This window comes from Bufo bufo, chromosome 5 (genome assembly GCF_905171765.1).
Source record: "Bufo bufo chromosome 5, aBufBuf1.1, whole genome shotgun sequence".
Classification (NCBI taxonomy): Eukaryota; Metazoa; Chordata; class Amphibia; order Anura; family Bufonidae; genus Bufo; species Bufo bufo.
Window position 1 is genome coordinate 160,216,329 of NC_053393.1, and position 21,312 is coordinate 160,237,640.

A 21,312-nucleotide genomic window follows, 5' to 3' on the forward strand; every position below is an offset into this window, starting at 1 on the left:
GATTGGAGGCAGGTCTACATAGGGTACCGAATGGGTTAACGAATGTTCGTATGAATGCTCCATCATTAGCTGGTGTAAAAGGTTCTCACAGGGTGGATGTGATGGCCGCATTTCACAGACCAACTGTGACCCGGCTGCCCAAAACGCACTGCAGATGTCCGTGGAACACGGTCCGTGAGATACCGGACTGGCATTGCAGGAGCGCACGGCGTCATAGAAACCAATTACGCCATGTGCTCCTGAAATGCCAGTCCGGTATCTCACGGACCGTGTTCCATGGACGTCTGCATGAGGCTTTATATTGATTTATGGTGCTGCGAGTTCCAACCTGACTGTGGGTCAACTGTACAGTATTCACAGCATCATTTGATCACAGCCACACCCACCTGTGACAGTCCGTGGCCGCATAATTTTACCGTCCTACGGAGGTCGTATCCTAAATCTAAGAAGAAAAAAAAAAGTAGCTCTAGGAATGCAGCCTGTACCAAGTTATTAAAATATGATAAAAATAATAAAAATATTGCTAGGTGCCCATTTAAATGCAGGGATTTCAGAGATATTCGGGCACCTGGATGCACTCCCTCTGGACAGCAAGATCAATTTTTTGCAGTAAAAAATAAATAAATAAATAAAAAATCTAGGTGTAGCCCTTGCCTAATAGAACTAATCACATGAGCAGAAGCTAGCTTCAGCTGCATCCATTCACCACCTAATCAATTGCACAAATAAAGGACAAGAAAATCCATTTGTACAATCCTCTGAAGACTTGCATTCTGCCATGGTATGGGGGGCCCGGCCTCACCAAACATGAACTCAGTCACAGATGGTCAACAAGGTCAAAGTATATGGCTTCTGAGAAAACAGTAGGCTTTCACAAGCAACGAGTCCAAATCAGTAACAACTGTAATCCAATCCTGCCATCCACGGAGCCACGTGAGCATTTTATCACCACACCCCGACACATGATGTATACTTCACCTGCAACCAGAATTTAGTAGCATTTAGTGAAGTGTGAAGAAAATACACACAAAACTTCGGCCCTAGGCAACACCCTGTCAATTACAAAACACATCTTCCCAAATACTCCGACTTCCATCCATTATTACACTGAAGTTGTAGCGCTTGCCGAACGTTTCCCTAACTCACAAACAATATAGCTTGCCGTGCTACGCTGTTTCAGTAGCTCTCATGCCCTCTGCTGTTTCCTTAGTAACGGCGAGATGAGACCACCCCTTTAAGGCTACATTCATACATCCATTAGGAACAGAAACTTTCAGTTTTTAAATAGACTTTTTTTTTCACCAATGCCCTTCTGAGAAACGGAAAAACGGACCCCTTCAATGGGGCTGTCGGTCAGTGGAAACAGAGCAGAATTAACATTTTCTATTTTTTTGATGTCCATTAATTACTGGCCATCAAAAAAAAAACGACAGCGTGAATAACCCCATAACCATTTTTCTTAAAACGGACGTGACGGCCGTTAAAAAAAATTCTAATAAAAAATTTGCTTTCAACTGTCATCCTGACGTCACACAGCGTAAGGTCATATTGCGCGCTGACTCGCACTATGTCCTGACGATGTGTCAGGGGGAAAGTGCAGCGCGGTGTGGGCTGGCGGGTGACGGCGGAGCGGTGATTAACAACAAGCGCTTCACTCCTGCTCCGTGGTCACATGACACAAACGAATCCTTAATGCAAAAAATTTGCATCAAGGATTTTTTGTGTCGAATTACTTGATTCAAATCGAGTAATCGTTTCAGCCCTAGTTAAGTGCCTCCATTCCGCACCTTCTGGATTGTGGACCCACTCAAGTAAATCCGCATCCGTGATGCGGTGCACAAACGGACGGTGCCCGTATACTGCGAACCCGTATTGCGGGCCGCAATACGGACATGGCCGAGCATGAGCGTTTTTGCGGCATCGTGCCAGACACATTGAATATCTTTTATGCTTGGAAACAGATGTAAAAGAGGAATGAAAACTGGGGCAGTGCACCTTGCCACAAATTAGGTGCCTTCTCTGCCATAGAAGGGGGAAAGGGGGGGGACAAAGACTCCCATGGTGTTAAATATTACAATACATTGCTGACTTATGTTAAACAGATGGTTCCCTCAAAAATCTGGGGCAGATTTATCAAAAATGTTGCAAAGGAAATTTGGTTTAGCTGTCCATAGCAACCAATCCCATTTCAGCTCTGAAAAATGAAAAGTTTTCCTTTACACAGATTTTGATAACTCTGCCCCCGAGTCTATACAACCACAGGTAGGCTTACTTTAAGAGATTTTTATTCCACAAATGTTGTGCAATTTTGGTGCAAAATTGTGCATCTTAGGCTCTAACTCTACCGCAAAGCTCAAGCATGTCGGAAGAAGTGTACAAACCCTAGATACGCTAAACTGAACCACCTTTTTTAGACAGATTTTTGTACAAGGCAAATTTGTAAATTTGGGCCAATGTTTTTTTTTTATTCAGATTTTATATATCTTTATATAAACGTTAGCAACCTTGAGTCAAATATCAAACAGTATTACATATGCATTTATGATAAAAATATATAATAGATGTATAAAATGATTTACTATACAACTACTACTATAAAACTAGGGAAACCATTAAAACAAAGATAAAAGGTGATACTTAAAACTGAAACAGATATCAATGGGAAAGGACCACCTCGAATATAGAACCACGTGATGGTCTTACTTTTCAGGAACTTTGGAATACGACACGTGATCCATCTTTGTTTTTCCCCAAAGTAAACGACTTGGTCTAGATTTCTAATAGCAGTGTCTTGTCTGTTCCCAGACCTTCCCAATCACCAAAACCTTTCTTGTTGTACCATTTGCTGGAAGCAGCTATCCATCTTACAAAGCCTGGAGTGACAGATGCTCTTAGTAGAGCCCTTACTGTGGTGAGTGAGGACCAGATAAAATCTCCAGGAACTGCAGCCTGTGGTTGTCCCCAGTGACAGGGACTCCATAAATCTTTCACAGGGAAGGCAATAAAACAATGGCAAATATGCTAATTACAAATCAAGGCCAGATAATCTGGTGATCCCACTCACTTTTCCACTGAAGGGCAACTTCTAAGCGAGCAGACGTTATAACAGTCTTTGGGCTGTACACAGCCCGATACTGCAGAAAATTGTCAGGAAGGAAAAATTGTCGCCTGCTCACTAGTGGAGGAGGCCGTTGTTATTACATGCAGCGATCTCCTCCAAAACAGGAGGAGATGCGATCGTTATGCCATAGTTCGTCGCCATGCTGTCTAGTTGTTTGCCGGCAGCATATAGTGATTAGACAGCACGATCTGCTGCCAGCAAAGCTTTTTAGGCATGCTGAAAGATCAGACTGCCCCATGAATGAGGTAATCTGATAATCGGCGGCAGTATTACACTGCCAGATAACCGCGAACATGCGTTCCTGCGAACACTCATTACCAATATACTGGCCAGCAATGGGCTTTACTTGACCACTGATCTGTGGAAACAAACAATTCTATGTCTGAAAAACCCATTAATGAGCAAGGTGTTTAAAAAGAAATGTTACGTTCAGCCATCGTGAAGTCAGTATGATCTGACACGAAACCAAGTACAATAAAGTCAGCTCAACACATCTCAAAGCTTTTCTGCGTTAGCTTTCACAACACTGACACCCACCAAACAAATGACCTTGAGATGACAGCTTTAACCATCTTACCTTTTAGGAAATGTTTGCATAGCTGAATAAAAATTAGCCCCCACTCAACAAAGTACAGATTCACACCAAAAGAGAAATAAAATCCACCCACATCAAGTTCCTTATTGCCTGGATGAACAAAAACAAAAGGCTGCACCAAGTCCAGATCATAGGAGGAGGAATCTAGACAGCAAACCACATCCATCATTACTACACAATGAAAGAATTCTTACTCTTCTCCACTCTATGGTTAATGGGAGTGGAAAAAAAAAGTCAAGACCATTCAAAGGCATTTAAACTTCTTACCTAATGATCTCAATTTTAATCTACCCATAGGCCATCCAATGGTATATCTAAAGAGCTTTGAAAAATAACATTACAGTGCAACACTAAAAGGTGACCATGCACATTAGTCTAAAGTTGAGCAAAACAAACTTTCGGCTGAAATTTAAAAACGATAGTTTAAGCCTACCGATGACTGAGCATCATTGTCTGAAAAGAAGATGGTCGTGTTTGATATTTTCCTCCACCAGTGTATGAAAGATCTTTGTTGATCGCCCGATTTCACTGAACATACATGGGCAGTTTGATCAAGTGTAATGGCCAATGTGGACTAAAATGTGTGTGGTCATGTCGTTCACCAGATGATCGTTTGTTCAGCTGATGTTCAACCATCAGCCAACTTCTATCATTACGTGTATGGCCTCCTTAAACTTGTAAAGGCAATACACGAGGGGCATGGTTGATCTGTGATGACAATGCCATAAGTTAAAACAAAAACAGTACCTATGGACCTCTGTTGTAATTTGTGGCCTAAAATGGGCTTCCATTGATGGGATGCAGATCATGCTCTTTAATTACAGCAGCCAACATTAACCGGAAAAAAAATTAACCGGGAAAAAAAAAATTTAACACAGCAGATCAACTTTTCCCACCGAATGCTGGAATTGGTAGGCATACATTACACTCATTCATGTCACAAAAAGGTGAGATGCATAAAATGGTTTAAATGAGCCTTTTCCAATGCCTAAAATCTCCAGTGTATGACCAGCTTAAGACTTTTTTTTACACCATTTTGGGTGCCCTTAAACGGGTTGTCCAGCCTTTACTAAGTGATGGCCTATGCTTAGTATATGCCATCACTAGCCAATTGGCGGGGGTCCAACACCCTGCCAACCAAGTTAGTGAATGCAGCTACTGGGTTTGAAAATACTACAAACAAAAATGCAATGTGTGTATAGAGAACTTTAAAAACTAGCCTCACTAAACCCACCAAGATGTAAGGCAAGCCAACACAGGACATACCATAGATTGCTTAAAAAAAAAAATCTGGATGAGTTTCATGTGGTTTTGTCATGGCCAATTCTGCAGAGATGACCCTATGCCTTGCAAAGGGGGAAAACTGCAGCATAAACTCACATGATCCATGGCCTCGTTCACATCTCAGTCAAGCAGATCCGGCATTGCCAGATTCTCTAGTTCACCATTGGATCTTCATTGACTGTAATGAGGTTCAGCAGCGATCTGGCTGCTTTCCAGCATAAAAGCCAGGTTTAGCCGGACAAAAAACATTGCATGCAATGTTTTTTTGTCTGACTGACACCTGGCGTGACCCACTGATCTGATAATGAGGACTTAAATATTTAGAACCTGGAAAACCACTTTAATATTAGGTGCAAATGGTTAAAAAAAAAAAAATGGATGGGAAATCTTGATAATAAAAAATTCTTATAAATTAATTTTCTGGCTTCATTAAACTTTTAATTTTATAGTAATTGAAAGTTGGAGAGACTCTGGTTAACGGCAGCCAAATTCCGCCAGGGCCCTAAATAACAAGGAATGTAACATTTCCCATTTCCAAGCGTTCACTTTTCTTTCTAAATAGTATCTCAGAGTTAATTAGGCACTAGGGTATGAGGTCATGGCCTAAATCCCTTACCATCTTGACTACCTGCAGAGTGCTCCTGTATGTGAAGATCCAGAGTTCATTCCCAGTAAACAAAAGACTGGGACATTCCATCTGAATGCCATTGCTACAACGAGCCCATAAAATTCTCTAAGCTTGGGAGTCTAAATAGCTGATCAGCCCTGGGCTGAAAAGAGGGGGAGAAAAAAAAACACTTATTCTGTCATATGAAAAAGCCATAATCATTAAGTTACGGGCCTACTATAAAACAGCACTAAATTAGCCACACTCAAAGCATTGATGGGCCTGTGACCAAGTTAAGCTAATCTAAACAGCCTATTCTTCGCTGAAAGTCATTTAGTAATGAAAGTGAGGTCTTAAAATAGAGCAATTGCACATTATTGGAGTACACACCTACAAGAAGGTCAGGCAGCGGCCATGGGTGTCACATGTTCAAAGCAAAACCAGCAGCAGCAACTTTGGAAAATTTAGGCAAGAAGAGAAAACGGTTTGAAACCTCAAGAACTATAGTCGCCTGAAATTATCTACTAAAAGTTAATATAGTCTCTGAAGATATAGGTTCTGTTCACACGATCGTTTCTTTGCATTGGAAAAACTCAAGACATATACAAACAGGTTTACCGGAAACTTATCTTTTATAGGATGTGCCTGGATGGAATATGAACTCATCCATGATAAAAACAGCAATCCCAATTTAAGGGCTCGTGCACACGACTGTTGCCTGTTTTGCGGATTCTGGCCGTGTGCATTCCGCATTTTGCAGAACAGATCGTCCAGCCCTCTATAGAACAGTCTTATCCTTGTCCATACTACGGACAATAGGGCATGTTCTACATTTTTGCGGATGCCACCGAATAGACAAACAGATGAGGAAAGAACACACATTCAGGAGCCCTAAACCAGACAAATGGAGGCCAAAAGCCTCTGTCCAGTCAATAGGGACCGACAAGTCCTTTTTAAGTAAGCACCAGAGGGGAAATTTATAATTCAGAATGCATTAAGGGCAAAACTGATCCATTTTGGACCACTTGAGAGATCCCTGAACGGATCTCACAAACGGAAACCAAAAACGCCAGTGTGAAAGTAGCCTTAGATTCCAGTCTGGTGCATGGACTGCTGGAGAAGGAATTTAATTTATGACAAAGTCTGCACCTCGTTATAAATTAAAAACTTCCTCTGGTGGAGCAGGGCCTATCAAGACTGGGGTGGCACACACTGGTCCTAATAAATCAGGGCCTAAGCACCCTTCCAGTAGACACGGTAAACATACTGTGCTTACGAACGAAATCTGAGAAGACCCTTAAGAACTCATACCTTAATGATCAGTAATCTTGGCATCTATCGAAATCTGACCAGTCACCGGTATCATGGTTTAGTTATGAACAGAAGCCATGATGCTAGTGTGAACAGAGCTTAACCATCATGAACAGGAAGATAATCAAAAAGACCTCATGCAATTTTCTTAAGTTTTTGTCCTAGAATGACATCCTGTTTAAATGTTAGCATTTATTTTTTTGCATCACCGATCATCTTCCAACCTAGCTTAACCGTAACTTACTTTATCAGACGAAAGGCGGAATTCAATAAAATAAAAAAATAAAAAAATCTTGGCATATACAAGCCATTTCTACTTAAGTCAGTGGTAATGAGTCTCCAAGTGCTTCCAGTATCACAAATGGTGACCAGTCTTCAAAGATTTTACAGTGCAGAGCCATTCCAGCTATCTCATCCATCACTGTAGGTCAAGTCATTCATCACAATAGTAAAACTGCAGGGTTTTGTTCTTACAGATAGGCAATCAGCATATCAAAAGGAGGATGGTATGCATTCTTAATGCAATTAGAGCAAATGCTAGAGCTTTTAAGGTTGGTAAACAAAAATTTACATTTAGAAATGGTCTCAGCTCCACAACAAAGTGAGGTCACTGTGCACAGTAAGGTAATTAAGGCAAAATGGTTTCAAGTCTATAATTGCAAAGAACCAGTTTGCAAAAAGTATGGAAACTACTTCTATTTAGATTGTTTTAAGGGGCTGTCCAGCTTTGAGAACTTTTTTTTTTTTTTAAACCGTCAAGCTCAACCTGTTGTACCTATTGAAAAAAATGAATCTCCTGCTCCATGGTCCCTTCAGTGGTCTTCTGGTCCTTGTCCTGTACATTTTCGGACAGAAAAAGGGTCACATATGGAGTCACAGAAAACAACTGGCTTCAGTGACATGCCCCCAAGCTGCACATCACTGCTGGATTGCAGCAGACTATGTGAGCCCACCATCTGGAAGTTTACAGGACAAGGACTATTAGACTACTGAAGGAAGCCTGGGAGCCAGGGACCTGAAACAGAGGCGGGAGCAGGCGAGTCTGGGATTGACAATTCAACTTCCAAAGACGGACAACCAGTTTGAGGAGTCTATACTGGCTTTTTGAAAAGCTAGGGCGGGTCACCAAGTTCACATGGATAAGAAGGACCAATTCTTGCTATACATTGGATTTCATGGATTTCGACAGCAAATTGATACATCCAATTACATTAAACAAGTGCAGTGAACTATGGTTCATTTTCCTGTTTTAAAACAAAGAGGGACATTTATTGAAACTATTGTAAAGGAAAACTGACTTAGTGGCCCACAGCAACTAATCAGATTCCACCTTTCTTTTTTCAAAAAAACTCTGAAAAAATTCAAGGTGGAATCCGATTAGTTCCTGTGGGCAACTAAGCCAGTTTTCCCTTACACTAGCTTTGAGAAATCTCCCTCAGTCTGAAGAAAGTACAGGTATAGTGACTAATATTCTTTACATAGTGCCAACATATTCTGCAGTACTTTACAATTTAGAGCGTACATGATCATAATGATGCATACAAGCTATGAGGAAACGGGTGGCAACAGAGGTAAAGGCGCTTGTTTTGTACAAAGGTGCAGCCATCTGTTCTAAAGAATCATGCAGTACCCATAATGTTGATCGATGTTTCTTCAAAGTGCCGTTCATGCAGCCAGATGCAAACTGTAATTGGGATGAATGACCGTTATTACAATTGTTTGTTTCGGACTCCGTTAAAACAATGGATTTTGAGAATGAATTTGACAGTTCGGAGTAGCAAATTCCAGAGAATTGGTGCAGCATGAGGAAAGTCTTGGAGATGGCACAAGGTTTGTATAATGGAGGATGTTAATCTTGGACAAGAACGTAGAGCAGGGATCGCCAACCTGCGGCTCTCCAGCTGTTGTAAAACTACAACTTCCACCATGCCCTGGTGTAGGCAGCATGGGAATGCTGGGAGTTGTAGTTTTGCAACAGCTGGAGAGCCGTAGGTTGGCCATCCCTGATGCAGAGCAAGGGGAGGGTGGTAGACAGGAGCAAGGAAAGAAATATAGGGCAGTGCAGCACGTTTTACTTGTTTATGGGTTTTATTAGGACGTTTAGACGGTAGGATTTTTGGAGGAGGTTCTTTCCTGCAGGTTTTCCAGCCAAAGCTAGAAGAAGATCTAACAGGAAGAAGTATAAGCCCTTCCTTTGTATTTCTGATTTCTTTCAAATCCACTTCTGGCTTTGGCTGAAAAACCTGCAGGAAAATCTGCCTCAAATCCTCCTCCAAAAAAGTTCAGTAGATTCAGTGTGAACCTACCCTCAACTGTATCCCAAACTCAATGGGCAACCAGCGTAGTGAATGGACCAGGGTAAGGCTGGCCTAAGATATAAGACAGCTGTCGACCATGTGACAGCTACCTTACAGACCCTTTCATACACAATTGGGTAAGAATACACAAGTCCTTTATGGGGAGAGGGAGGACAGCCATTGCCAGACATCTCTGGCAGCAGCTCATCTACCCAAGAATAATAGTATTAGGCCTGAAGCACACAACAGTTTTTGTGGACCGCATCCAAGCCGCATTTTTTGCGGCTCGGGTGCGGACCCATCCACTTCAATGGGACCGCAAAAGATGCGGACAGCACACCGTGTGCTGTCTGCATCCGTTTTACCGTTCCGTGGCCCCGCAAAAAAAAAAAAATAGCATGTCCTATTCTTGTCTGTTTTGCAAATTGCGGAAGGCACACGGGCGGGCCGCAAAAAAACGCCACAGTCGTGTGCATGAGGCCTTAGGCAGCTGAAATCCAACTACCCAATCCTTACCTCCCCTGAAATGAAAGGAATTGAGAGGCTGGCATGCACATTAGATAGTTGGCCACTGTGGCAAGTGATTGGCTGAGTAGTAAGTCCAAGTGTCTCCTGTGTGTTTGGCCCCGGAGTGGGACGTAGAGCAGCGTCAGATGGCATTTGTGGTGGAGTTGAGGTAAATGTTTTTTTTTTATTTTTTAATGCATTCTAACATTTTTAATGAATTTTTGATGGTTATTTTAAAATTTTCCATATCAATATTTATTGCATTCTGCAGTTTTCGCACTGGCCACTAAGTCTAATAATAGGCGCCACTTCTTGGTGTGTGTACAGATCACTTTACTGTAGTTACCTACTTATTTATATAGAGAGGTGATATCATTACAGGCATAATTACAGTAACAGATAAGACAGACACAATAGGTGATTGTCAGAGTTCATCTGTTCTTTTCTTGTACAATGACTGCAGCATAGAAGACTCTCCAATAGAAGTCAATGAGGTTCCCCCCCTACCATTGTGTCTAAGGCCCATAGGGCTGACGTAAAGCAATTTTCTAAATGCTGTGTAAATACTGTTAACAGCTGAGGCAAGATGGCCGCCCCCATAATAATGTTCATAATAAAAAAAAAAATCTGCAATCAAAAAATAAAGGATTAGGTAAAAAGATGATGTGTTGCTGCTGTCAAAGCAGAGAGGGAGGGGCTGGCCACAGAAAGGAGTGGAGCTTGTGTGCAACCAGAGCAATGGTGATGCCCTCATTGCACCAAAGGCCTAATCTGCATATTAAGAAAGTATCTTAATTTGGGAACACAGCCAGAAGGTGAGCCACTGCCATGCAAATAGATGGATATGGAGGTCGATGATGACAGATTTCCCAGAACAAATACCCTACACTTTTCTACTCCGTGCAAGGCCTCATGCACACAACCATATGTATTTTGCTGTTTGCAGATTGCAGCTATGCAAAATATGGATACTGTCCATGTTGCATCCGCAATTTTTGCGGACCCACAGACTCCAAATGGGTCTGCATTTTGTGGCCAACAGACATACGGTTGTGGAAAGCACACAGATCATCCATGTTGCATTCGTATGTCCTTCTCCAAAAAGATAGAACCACAAAATGTGGACCATGGACCCGTCCGCAAAAAATAAAAAAAATATAAAAAAGTGGATGGCACATGGACCACATCCGTATTTTGCGCATACGTGGTTTGCACAAAATGGGCAGTCGTGTGCATGAGGCCTGACCCAGTGCTCAAGTTGCCCTGGAAGGTTTTAGAGTCTAGCAATGCACCTCATTGGAGGAAATCCATGTACTATGCCAAGTGGCTAAAAACCAAACTGGCTTGCTTAATTAGGAATATCTTATTGTGGAGCCAGTACTGCTACTGAAAGTGATATAGATAGATTATTTATATATATATATATATATATATATATATATATATATATATATATACACACACACACTTACTATATACAGTACTTCAACTTTATCCTTTTAAAAGGAAACATTTGCATAGCTTTCCATTGCATGCCAGTAAGTGGCATTTCATCCTAGACACTGGGGCTCTGTGACCTAGAGTTTTTATCAATCCTGCTCTGACCCTGGCCAGTTACTGTCACACTCCCACACAAAATATTTGCTCAGATGTCTGTTCCTAAACGCTCACAAACATACAACGGAAATGAACGCACTCTAAAAAGCCAATCTTAAGAAAAATGCTGGGCGTTAAACTATTTTGGCTTCTGGATCCATGAATAATACAAGACAAAGGGTCAACCAGTAACCCTGTAGGATCTTACTACACTGGCCAGATTCCTCATCTATCTATCCAACCGCTACACTGATTCTTCTAACCTGTTCCAGTCCCTTTACTGGTTGCCCATCCTCCACAGAAGACAGTTAAAACTTCTCACCCACAAAGCTCTCCGCAGTGCTGCACCTCAATACATCTCGTCCCGTATTTCCGATTACCACCCTACTCCTGCCCTCCCTTCTGCCAGTGATATAAGATTAACATCTTCCATAATTCACACCCGTCTTTAAGACTTTTCTCGAGCTGCACCTACTCTCTGGAATGCTCTGCCCCAGAATACTAGGTCAATTCCCAACTTCCCTACCTTTAAACGTTCCTTAAAAACACATCTTTCCAGACAGGGTTATCATGCTTCCTAAAGTGATTCTCCTCTTAGTAAAAACAACTACCCCCACCAACTCTTATTCCTCAGACCTGAACTCGATCTTCTGACAGTAATCCCCACACCCAAAGCACTAGCACATGCAAATTGGCCTAAACCACTCCTTTAAGTAGAAAGATGGCTGGACATTTTAGATAACAATCAACTACCTTTTGTGCAGAAAAAAAAATTGTGGCATTCTATTTCAGTACTATAGAGATAATAGATAATCTCTTGATCAATCAACAAATTTTGTGTCCACATGAATGATTTATTACCCGATGAACAAGCATTTCACTCATTCATCGGGTAATCGGTGGCACTCTTTGACCACCAAATAATCGATAATGAGCATTCCTATGAACGTTCGCCATCGATTATCTTGCGGATTTTCAGCCCAGGTAAAGGGCCCTTTAGAGTCAATACCTAAAACATTCATTCCCAATATTTGGCCTGGTATTCTGCCCATGTAAATGGACCCTTAATCATTACCGATTCTGGCGGTCTTTGTTTCTATCACTGCAGCTACCTCAGGAAAGGGGAAATTTATTTTAAACTGGCCTTCTGGACCCCTATATAAAATGCACAGGGGAGTAAGGTGCTACCAAAATCCCTCGAGGGCAAAAATAATTGAGCATTTAAAAATTTAACATGCCCAACCCTTCTTTCTCCCTGACAGCAGACAATGGGCGAGTCAGAAGTGAACATCACATGAGATAATTGGCTGTCCAACTGAAATCGGCAAATTTGGTCGATATTCATCTAATGTATACAGCCAGCTTTAGGGTACGTCCACGTGGGGCATGGACACTGCAGATTTTACGCCACCGAACCATGTCTCACATTAGCAGCAACTGGATATGATTTAAGTAAATTATTATTATTTTTTTAAATCTGTGTGAAATCAATACGGAAATACGTGCAGTGCAGATTTTAAATCTGCAACAGGTCAATTTGCAGATTATATGCCAATAATCGTTCCGTGTAAAGGCGCTGTTGATCACCTGATAAATGAGCATCTTTCAGGCGATTTGTTGGCAACACCATGCTCTGTGTGAAGAGGGAGATGGGCTACCAACAAAAAAAATGTATCTGTGTGGGCATGAACAATCACAGTGGCGATCATTCACCTCCATACAGAGCGATTGCTGCACATAAATGTAGTTAATAGACCTGCCCATACTGCTACCCTTTTCAGAAAGTGGCAAACAAACTGCATTTAAGCAAAAGTTAGCAAAAATAGCATTTAAAAAGTCCTAAAAACCTGTGGTTTGCACTTTTTCTTTATGCCAGTTTTATGGCGTAGGGGGTTAATAAATCTCCCCCTCTGTTGCCAATCATTGCCCTTAAATAATAAGTGCACTGAGCAATGAAGGCCAATTCTCAGGTTGGAGGGAAGGGTAGGTATCAGGCGCACTGGAAGGGTTAAAGCGTCATTATCAAACCATTATAAATACTAGCTTAGACATCCCACACACAATCTTCCATATGCCATAGGAAGGAGCCATTTGTGTACACTCCAAAGGAGCAGAAAATAAAAAAAGGTCTCCATCCACAGCCAAGTGATGTCTGAGATGATTCATTTGTACTTCAGCTCACGCTGTTCTCCTACAATACGAGCTTAAAAAGAAAACTCAACCCTTATCTGCAGAGCGCGGTACATTTTGTACAATGTACTTCATATTTTCACTGCCTGCAGTAAATTACCAGAAACAAAATGCCAGGAGGAATTACGCTCTCCGCCATAAGGGAAAAAAATAAAAAGAGAATCTACTTGCACATGACCTTTTTACCTCTTGCAAAATTGGAACAGCCAGTACCGGTGGTGCCCAGTGTAAAAGCGCTCGCTACAACTCAAACAGTACAAAGTTTGTAATGTAAAGCTGAAGTTTAAGGTGGGAAATAAATACGAACGTCTCCATAGTGTACATAGTGTTAGTTACCTTCGGCAATATATGTTTTATTGAGATAAACAATAGGAAACATCCCAAAAAGTTAGGCCGCCAGTTGAAATTTTCTAGGCATGCTGGCTACTGAGATTAGTCCAGACCAGTTCTTGCACTAAAAGGGAGTTGTCCCATGAGGATTCCAGTTCTCCAACCACCCACATAGACTGAGACTTTGGATCCCCTCTCTACAATCATGACAGAGCTGCTTCGGTTGTCAGCATGGCCATGTAGGACATGGTTGTCCGCTCATCCAAAAGGTGAGGCTGCCAGCCACGTTCAACTTGCCTCTAACGTGGACACCTCAAAGCCTCCATGAAAAAAGTACAAGTGCCAGAGTACGGCTAAAAATGCAATGAAACCGCCCCCCCCCCAACATATTTCGCCAGCTCCCTGAGGACACTAAGGAGCTGGCAAAACCCACAGCAGTACAGTCTTCATATTCACACTAAGTGGCCCATTAACCAGGCTTTTAAAGTACTGGATCTAAATGCACCTAGAATAAAAGTTTTGTTGTATGAGCATAGCTTGGTAGATAGAAAATAAAGGGCATCATTAGCCTGGCGGCAGAAGCTGTATACTAGAAGGAACTCATACCCACTATCTACCGCTAGTCAATTTTGTTTTGAGTAAAAATCCTCACAAGTGACATTTCGGTGCCTCCACGCCACTTTCCCGAAAAAGGTATGGGGGTTGGGGTGGGGGGGGGAGAGAAGAAGGTGTTGATGAGGACAGGGGAGTGGGAGCGGTCAGTGGGTCCACCACATTTATCTCTATTTGCACCAGTTTTCAGGCAAAAATGAAGAGGACTTTAAAGACCAGTGTAATTGTCCCCCAATTTGTCTAAAATTTTGAGATAAGTAAATTTTCGCTAGGGGTTTCTTTTTTGTGCAAAGTATATGGAATCACATCTAACTATTTTCTGCATAGAAAAAGCTGTCAAAAATAACCCTGCTCGCCTCCCCAAACTCTGCAATTCTGAGAAACCGAACCAGAAAGAAGAAATCTGCACACGCTGTGCCTCGCTCTATGCCAGGCTAGCTCTGAATGATCACAGCTGAAGGTCCCTGGCCCAGGCTTCAAAAAGCAGCAACATTTCGTGATAACAAGCCATGATTTCTAACTCCACTTTGTAACACACAGTCCTCATACATCACCGCTAGTCTGCTCTCTGGCTGACACCTCCAAAACCACAGATCGCTGTACTAATAGTAGGTGAAGTCTTACAGGAGGAAGGAAATAAAGACAAGTTCCCTAGAAGAAAAGCCCACTGGCTGCGGACAAAAGGACAGCAAACAATTACCCAGAGAAGTCATGAGATCACACACCAGACAAATGGAGATAGCAACTTGACATCCACTATAACCTACACGTGACGTCATCGGCCTGCTGCCTCGGCAAGACTCTGCCCATACCAATATTTTACGAAATGTCTTGTTTTAAAGAGGAACCATCACTTAAAAAGGTACAACTGAGTGTTACCAGTACCTGTACAGTCTGGCACTGTCCAATCACTGAGAACACCCAGCTGTACCTTTAGTCACAAACTTCTGGTAGGAATACTACAGGAATGGCACAAGGCACTTGTGAGAATACATGCTCCAGAATCGGTATTGCATGGGGAACACACCTGTTAACTAAAACAGACAGGACTGGGGACAGGGCCAGCCTAAATTAAATGTTACGCCGCTTCATCACACAGTCGCACAGATTAGAAACACCAACCACAATATCACGGCGCCAGGCAAATTCTAACAGAATGAAGTCACGGGATGTATCAAAATAGGCATGGAAACTAATGACAAGAACATAGGTCTATTACTAGTCAGACCACACGTGGAACATTGTGCACAGTAGTGGGCACCTCGTATAAGGACATACAGTAGCCGCAGTGGAGAGCAGTACCAGTATGAAAAAAAAAAGCTTATGGGGCGCACACATAAACATATCTTGTGGTCCACAAAACGTGGATCAGCAAAATGACAAATGTCAGTGTTGCATCAGTTTTTTTTTTTTGCGGACACATTGACTTCAATAAATCCGTGGCCCAAACCTGCGGCCAAGAACAGGACATATTCTACTGGACATATGGATGTGGAAAGGACGTGGAAGACATCAGTGCGCTTTCTGAATCTGTATGTCCCTTCAATAAAAGACAGAATATGTCCTATTTTCCCCTGCAAATGTGGACCATGGACATAATGAAGTGAATGGGTCCACACAAAAAAATGTAATAAAAAAAATGATGCAATATGGATGTCATCCGTGCTTTGCGAAATGCAATATACATACACTGTACAGTAGTGTAAATGCACCAACTACTATGTAGAAATATATGAATAGACAGTACAGAAGTCTTTCTAATGGTCTTTTTCATACCCAAGCATGTAACCAAGACAAGAGGACATCCTAGACGTCTAGAGGAAAGAGGCTTTCACCATGGGCACAGATGGAGACCCTTTCCTATATGAGCAGTGAGACGACGGAGCTCTCTGCCACAAGAGGTTGTGCAGGTTGATGTCTTTCTTACAAGTGATAATATCACAAGTTATGGGTACCACAGTTCTAGGAGATGGGATGTTCATCCAGGGACTTATCTTAAAGGGAACCTGTCACCGGGATTTTGTGTATAGAGCTGAGGACATTGGTTGCTAGATGGCCGCTAGCACATCCGCAATACCCAGTCCCCATAGCTCTGTGTGCTTTTATTGTGCAAAAAACACGATTTGATACATATGCAAATTAACCTCAGATGAGTCCAGTCTCTGGCTCATCTCAGGGACAGGACTCATCTCAGGTTAATTTGCATATGTATCAAATCTACCCAATAAAAGCACACAGAGCTATGGGGAATGGATATTGAGGATGTGCTAGCGGCCATCTAGCAACCCATGTCCTCAGCTCTATACCCAAAATCCCGGTGACAGGTTCCCTTTAATTGCCATATTTAGAGTCCGTACAGTTTTTTCCTCATAATATGGGTTAAAGAGGTATTCCCATCTTTGACATTAGGGGCCTATCACTAGTATATTCCCCCAATGTCTAATAAGTGAAAGTCCCACTCAGAGACCCAGACGTATACTTAGAAGGGAGCCCACAAAATGCCGAAGGGTGCACCATGCATGGGCAGCTGCCCTCCATTCATTTCTATGGCAGCAACGAAAATGGCCAAGCACTCGAAAGTCCCATTGAAATTAATGTGAAGTGCTCAGTGCAAGTGCAGCCAATGCTCCATTCACTTCTATTGGGCTAATTAAAATAGCCAAGCCAGCGTTCTGCCATTTTCAGTAGTCCCACTGAATGGAGGGTGGCTGCCCTCCAGTACTTTGCGGGCTCCATTCTATGTATAGATACGGGTCCCAGAGGCGAGACCCACACCTATCAGACATTGGGGGCATATCCTAGCGATATGCCCCCAATGTCCAAGATGGAAAGACCCCTTTAATTGGCGACTACCAACAGTAGGATTACAGATTAGACTTGAAGGACCTGTGTCTTATCCTTATTAAAGGGGTTTCTGGGACTAAAATATTGATGGCCTATCCTCTAGATAGGTCATTAATATCTGATCCAATATCTGGTCCCTGCTGCACAGCTGAGAGAGACGTAATGGCTATGCTTGGTATTGCAACTTAAAGGGCCTCTGCCAGCAGTTTAGCACCTATGAAACTGTCTGACCTGTTACATGTGCGCTTGACAGCTGAAGGCATCTGTGTTGGTCCCATGTTCATATGTGTCCGCATTACTGAGAAAAATGATGTTTTAATATCTGCAAATGAGCCTCTAGGAGAAACGGGCGTTGCCGTTGCAGAGAGCCGAGTCCATTGCTCCTAGAGGCTCATCTGCAAATATTAAAACATCATCTTCCTCAGCAATGCGGACACATATGAACATGGGACCAACACAGATGCCTTCAGCTGCCAAGTGCACATGTAACAGGTCAGCCAGTGTCATAGGTACAAAACTCCTGACAGATGCCCTTTAATCCTATGACTGAGCTGCACAAAGGCCATGTGGCCAATTGACTTCTTCTAATAGCTGATCGGTGGGGACACCGAGAGTCAGACCCCCCACTGATTAGTAATTGAGTACAAGTCATCAATGTTTAAATCCTGGAAAACCCCTTTTAACTATGTAACAATCAGCTTAACATGTCATGGGGAACATCTTCAGATGAACAGTGTGGCACACAGAAATCAGTCACCATATTGTAATCTTGTTAACCACTGGATTTAAGATTGAAAAAGGACAGGATCAGAAGATTACAAGCCGGCAGAAACATTGCTAGCATGTGTTTGCCATGAATAGAACTACTAATAGGAAAAGGTTCTACATCAGCCGCAGTCTTTTGCCAGCATGACCTTGCCGGATCGGCTATTTCCATTATTTTAGAAGTTGACCATATTAAATAAGCAGGTAGATGACGAAGCTGAGAAGTATACTACATGTGCAGCCACAACATTTGCAATGAAGATATCAGGTTCTTAAGACCTTGTTGCTTAGAAACCCAGATGACAAAGGTGGGGGGATGTTACCATAGTTCTCTGGTCTAGAAAACAGCCGATACAAGATTGTGTTTCTCTCAGCAGGTATTTAGGCTATGAAACAAAAAAAAAAACACCAAAAAAAAAAAAAAAAAAAGAACTCAAATGACAATTTAGCAATCCAAACCTAATCCTGAATAGTATATGCAAACCCACCAGACCAGGCTGAACTAGATCTGACCAGGAATGGTGACAAAAGCCAGTGGGGAAAACGAGATACGTCACTTCTGTGTCACTCGTCTGAATCAATTAGCACATCAAAATAATGTTATTCTCTAGCTAAAGCGCAATAATCCTTAAACTGAAAAAAAATAAATATATATATACAGTTGCAAGAAAAAGTATGTGAACCCTTTGGAATGATATGGATTTCTGCACAAATTGGTCATAAAATGTGATCTGATCTTCATCTAAGTCACAACAATAGACAATCACAGTCTGCCTAAACTAATAACACACAAATAATTAAATGTTACCATGTTTTTATTGAACACACCATGTAAACATTCAAGTGCAGGTGGAAAAAGTATGTGAACCCTTGGATTTAATAACTGGTTGAACCTCCTTTGGCAGCAATAACTTCAGCCAAACGTTTCCTGTAGTTGTAGATCAGACGAGCACAACGGTCAGGAGTAATTCTTGACCATTCCTCTTTACAGAACTGTTTCAGTTCAGCAATATTCTTGGGATGTCTGGTGTGAATCGTTTTCTTGAGATCATGCCACAGCATCTCAATCGTGTTGAGGTCAGGACTCTGACTGGGCCACTCCAGAAGGCGTATTTTCTTCTGTTTAAGCCATTCTATTGTTGATTTACTTCTATGCTTTGGGTCGTTGTCCTGTTGCAACACCCATCTTCTGTTGAGCTTCAGCTGGTGGACAGATGGCCTTAAGTTCTCCTGCAAAATGTCTTGATAAACTTGGGAATTCATTTTTCCTTTGATAGCAATCCGTCCAGGCCCTGACGCAGCAAAGCAGCCCCAAACAATGATGCCCCCACCACCATACTTCACAGTTGGGATGAGGTTTTGATGTTGCTGTGCTGTGCCTCTTTTTCTCCACACATAGTGTTGTGTGTTTCTTCCAAACTCAACTTTGGTTTCATCTGTCCACAGAATATTTTGCCAGTACTGCTGTGGAACATCCAAGTGCTCTTGTGCAAACTGTAAATGTGCAGCAATGTTTTTTTTTGGACAGCAGTGGCTTCCTCTGTGGTATCCTCCCATGAAATCCATTCTTTTTTAGTGCTTTACATATCGTAGATTCGCTAACAGGGATGTTATCATATGCCAGAGACTTTTGTAAGTCTTTATCTGACACTCTAGGATTCTTCTTCACCTCATTGAGCAGTCTGTGCTGTGCTCTTGCAGTCATCTTTACAGGACGGCCACTCCTAGGGAGAGTAGCAGCAGTGCTGAACTTTCTCCAGTTAGACAATTTGTCTTACCGTGGACTGATTAACAGCAAAGCTTTTGGAGATACTTTTATAACCCTTTCCAGCTTTATTCAATTCAACAATTCTTAATCGTAGGTCATATGAGAGCTCTTTTGTGCGAGGCATCATTAACATCAGGCAATGCTTCTTGTGAAAAGCAAACCCAGAACCGGTGTGTGGTTTTTTTTATAGGGCAGCTGTAACCAACACCTCCAATCTCATCTCATTGATTGGACTCCAGTTGGCTGACACCTCACTCCAATTAGCTCTTGGAGATGTCATCAGTCTAAGCGGTTAACATACGTTTTCCACCTGCACTGTGAATGTTTACATGGTGTGTTCAATAAAAACATGGTAACATTCAATTCTTTGTGTGTTATTGGTTTAAGCAGACTGTGATTGTCTATTGTTGTGACTTATGAATATCAGATCACATTTTTTGACCAATTTGTGCAGAAATCCATATCATTCCAAAGGGTTCACATACTTTTTCTCGCAACTTTATACACTGCTCAAAAAAATAAAGGGAACACGAAAATAACATCCTAGATCTGAGTTAATTAAATATTCTTCTGAAATACTTTGTTCTTTACATAGTTGAATGTGCTGACAACAAAATCACACAAAAATTAAAAAATGGAAATCAAATTTTTCAACCCATGGAGGTCTGGATTTGGAGTCACACTCAAAATGAAAGTGGAAAAACACACTACAGGCTGATCCAACTTTGATGTAATGTCCTTAAAACAAGTCAAAATGAGGCTCAGTAGTGTGGGTGGCCTCCACGTGCCTGTATGACCTCCCTACAACGCCTGTGCATGCTCCTGATGAGGTGGCGGACGGTCTCCTGAGGGATCTCCTCCCAGACCTGAACTAAAGCATCTGCCAACTCCTGGACAGTCTGCGGTGCAACGTGACGTTGGTGGATAGAGCGAGACATGATGTCCCAGATGTGCTCAATTGGATTCAGGTCTGGGGAACGGGCGGGCCAGTCCATAGCATCAATGCCTTCATCTTGCAGGAACTGCTGACACACTCCAGCCACATGAGGTCTAGCATTGTCTTGCATTAGGAGGAACCCAGGGCCAACTGCACCAGCATATGGTCTCACAAGGGGTCTGAGGATCTCATCTCGGTACCTAATGGCAGTCAGGCTACCTCTGGCGAGCACATGGAGGGCTGTGCGGCCCTCCAAAGAAATGCCACCCCACACCATTACTGACCCAATGCCAAACCGGTCATGCTGGAGGATGTTGCAGGCAGCAGAACGTTCTCCATGGCGTCTCCAGACTCTGTCACGTCTGTCACGTCTGTCACATGTGCTCAGTGTGAACCTGCTTTCATCTGTGAAGAGCACAGGGCGCCAGTGGCAAATTTTCCAATCTTGCTGTTCTCTGGCAAATGCCAAACGTCCTGCACGGTGTTGGGCTGTAAGCACAACCCCCAGCTGTGGACGTCGGGCCCTCATATCACCCTCATGGAGTCTG

General features: G+C 42.4%; 1 protein-coding gene across 4 annotated transcripts in view; it reads right to left on the reverse strand.

Moving 5' to 3' along the window:
- The window catches only part of GREB1L (GREB1 like retinoic acid receptor coactivator), a 116,922-nt gene that overhangs the window by 71,823 nt on the left and 23,787 nt on the right, over positions 1-21,312 (reverse strand). The window lies entirely within an intron of this gene.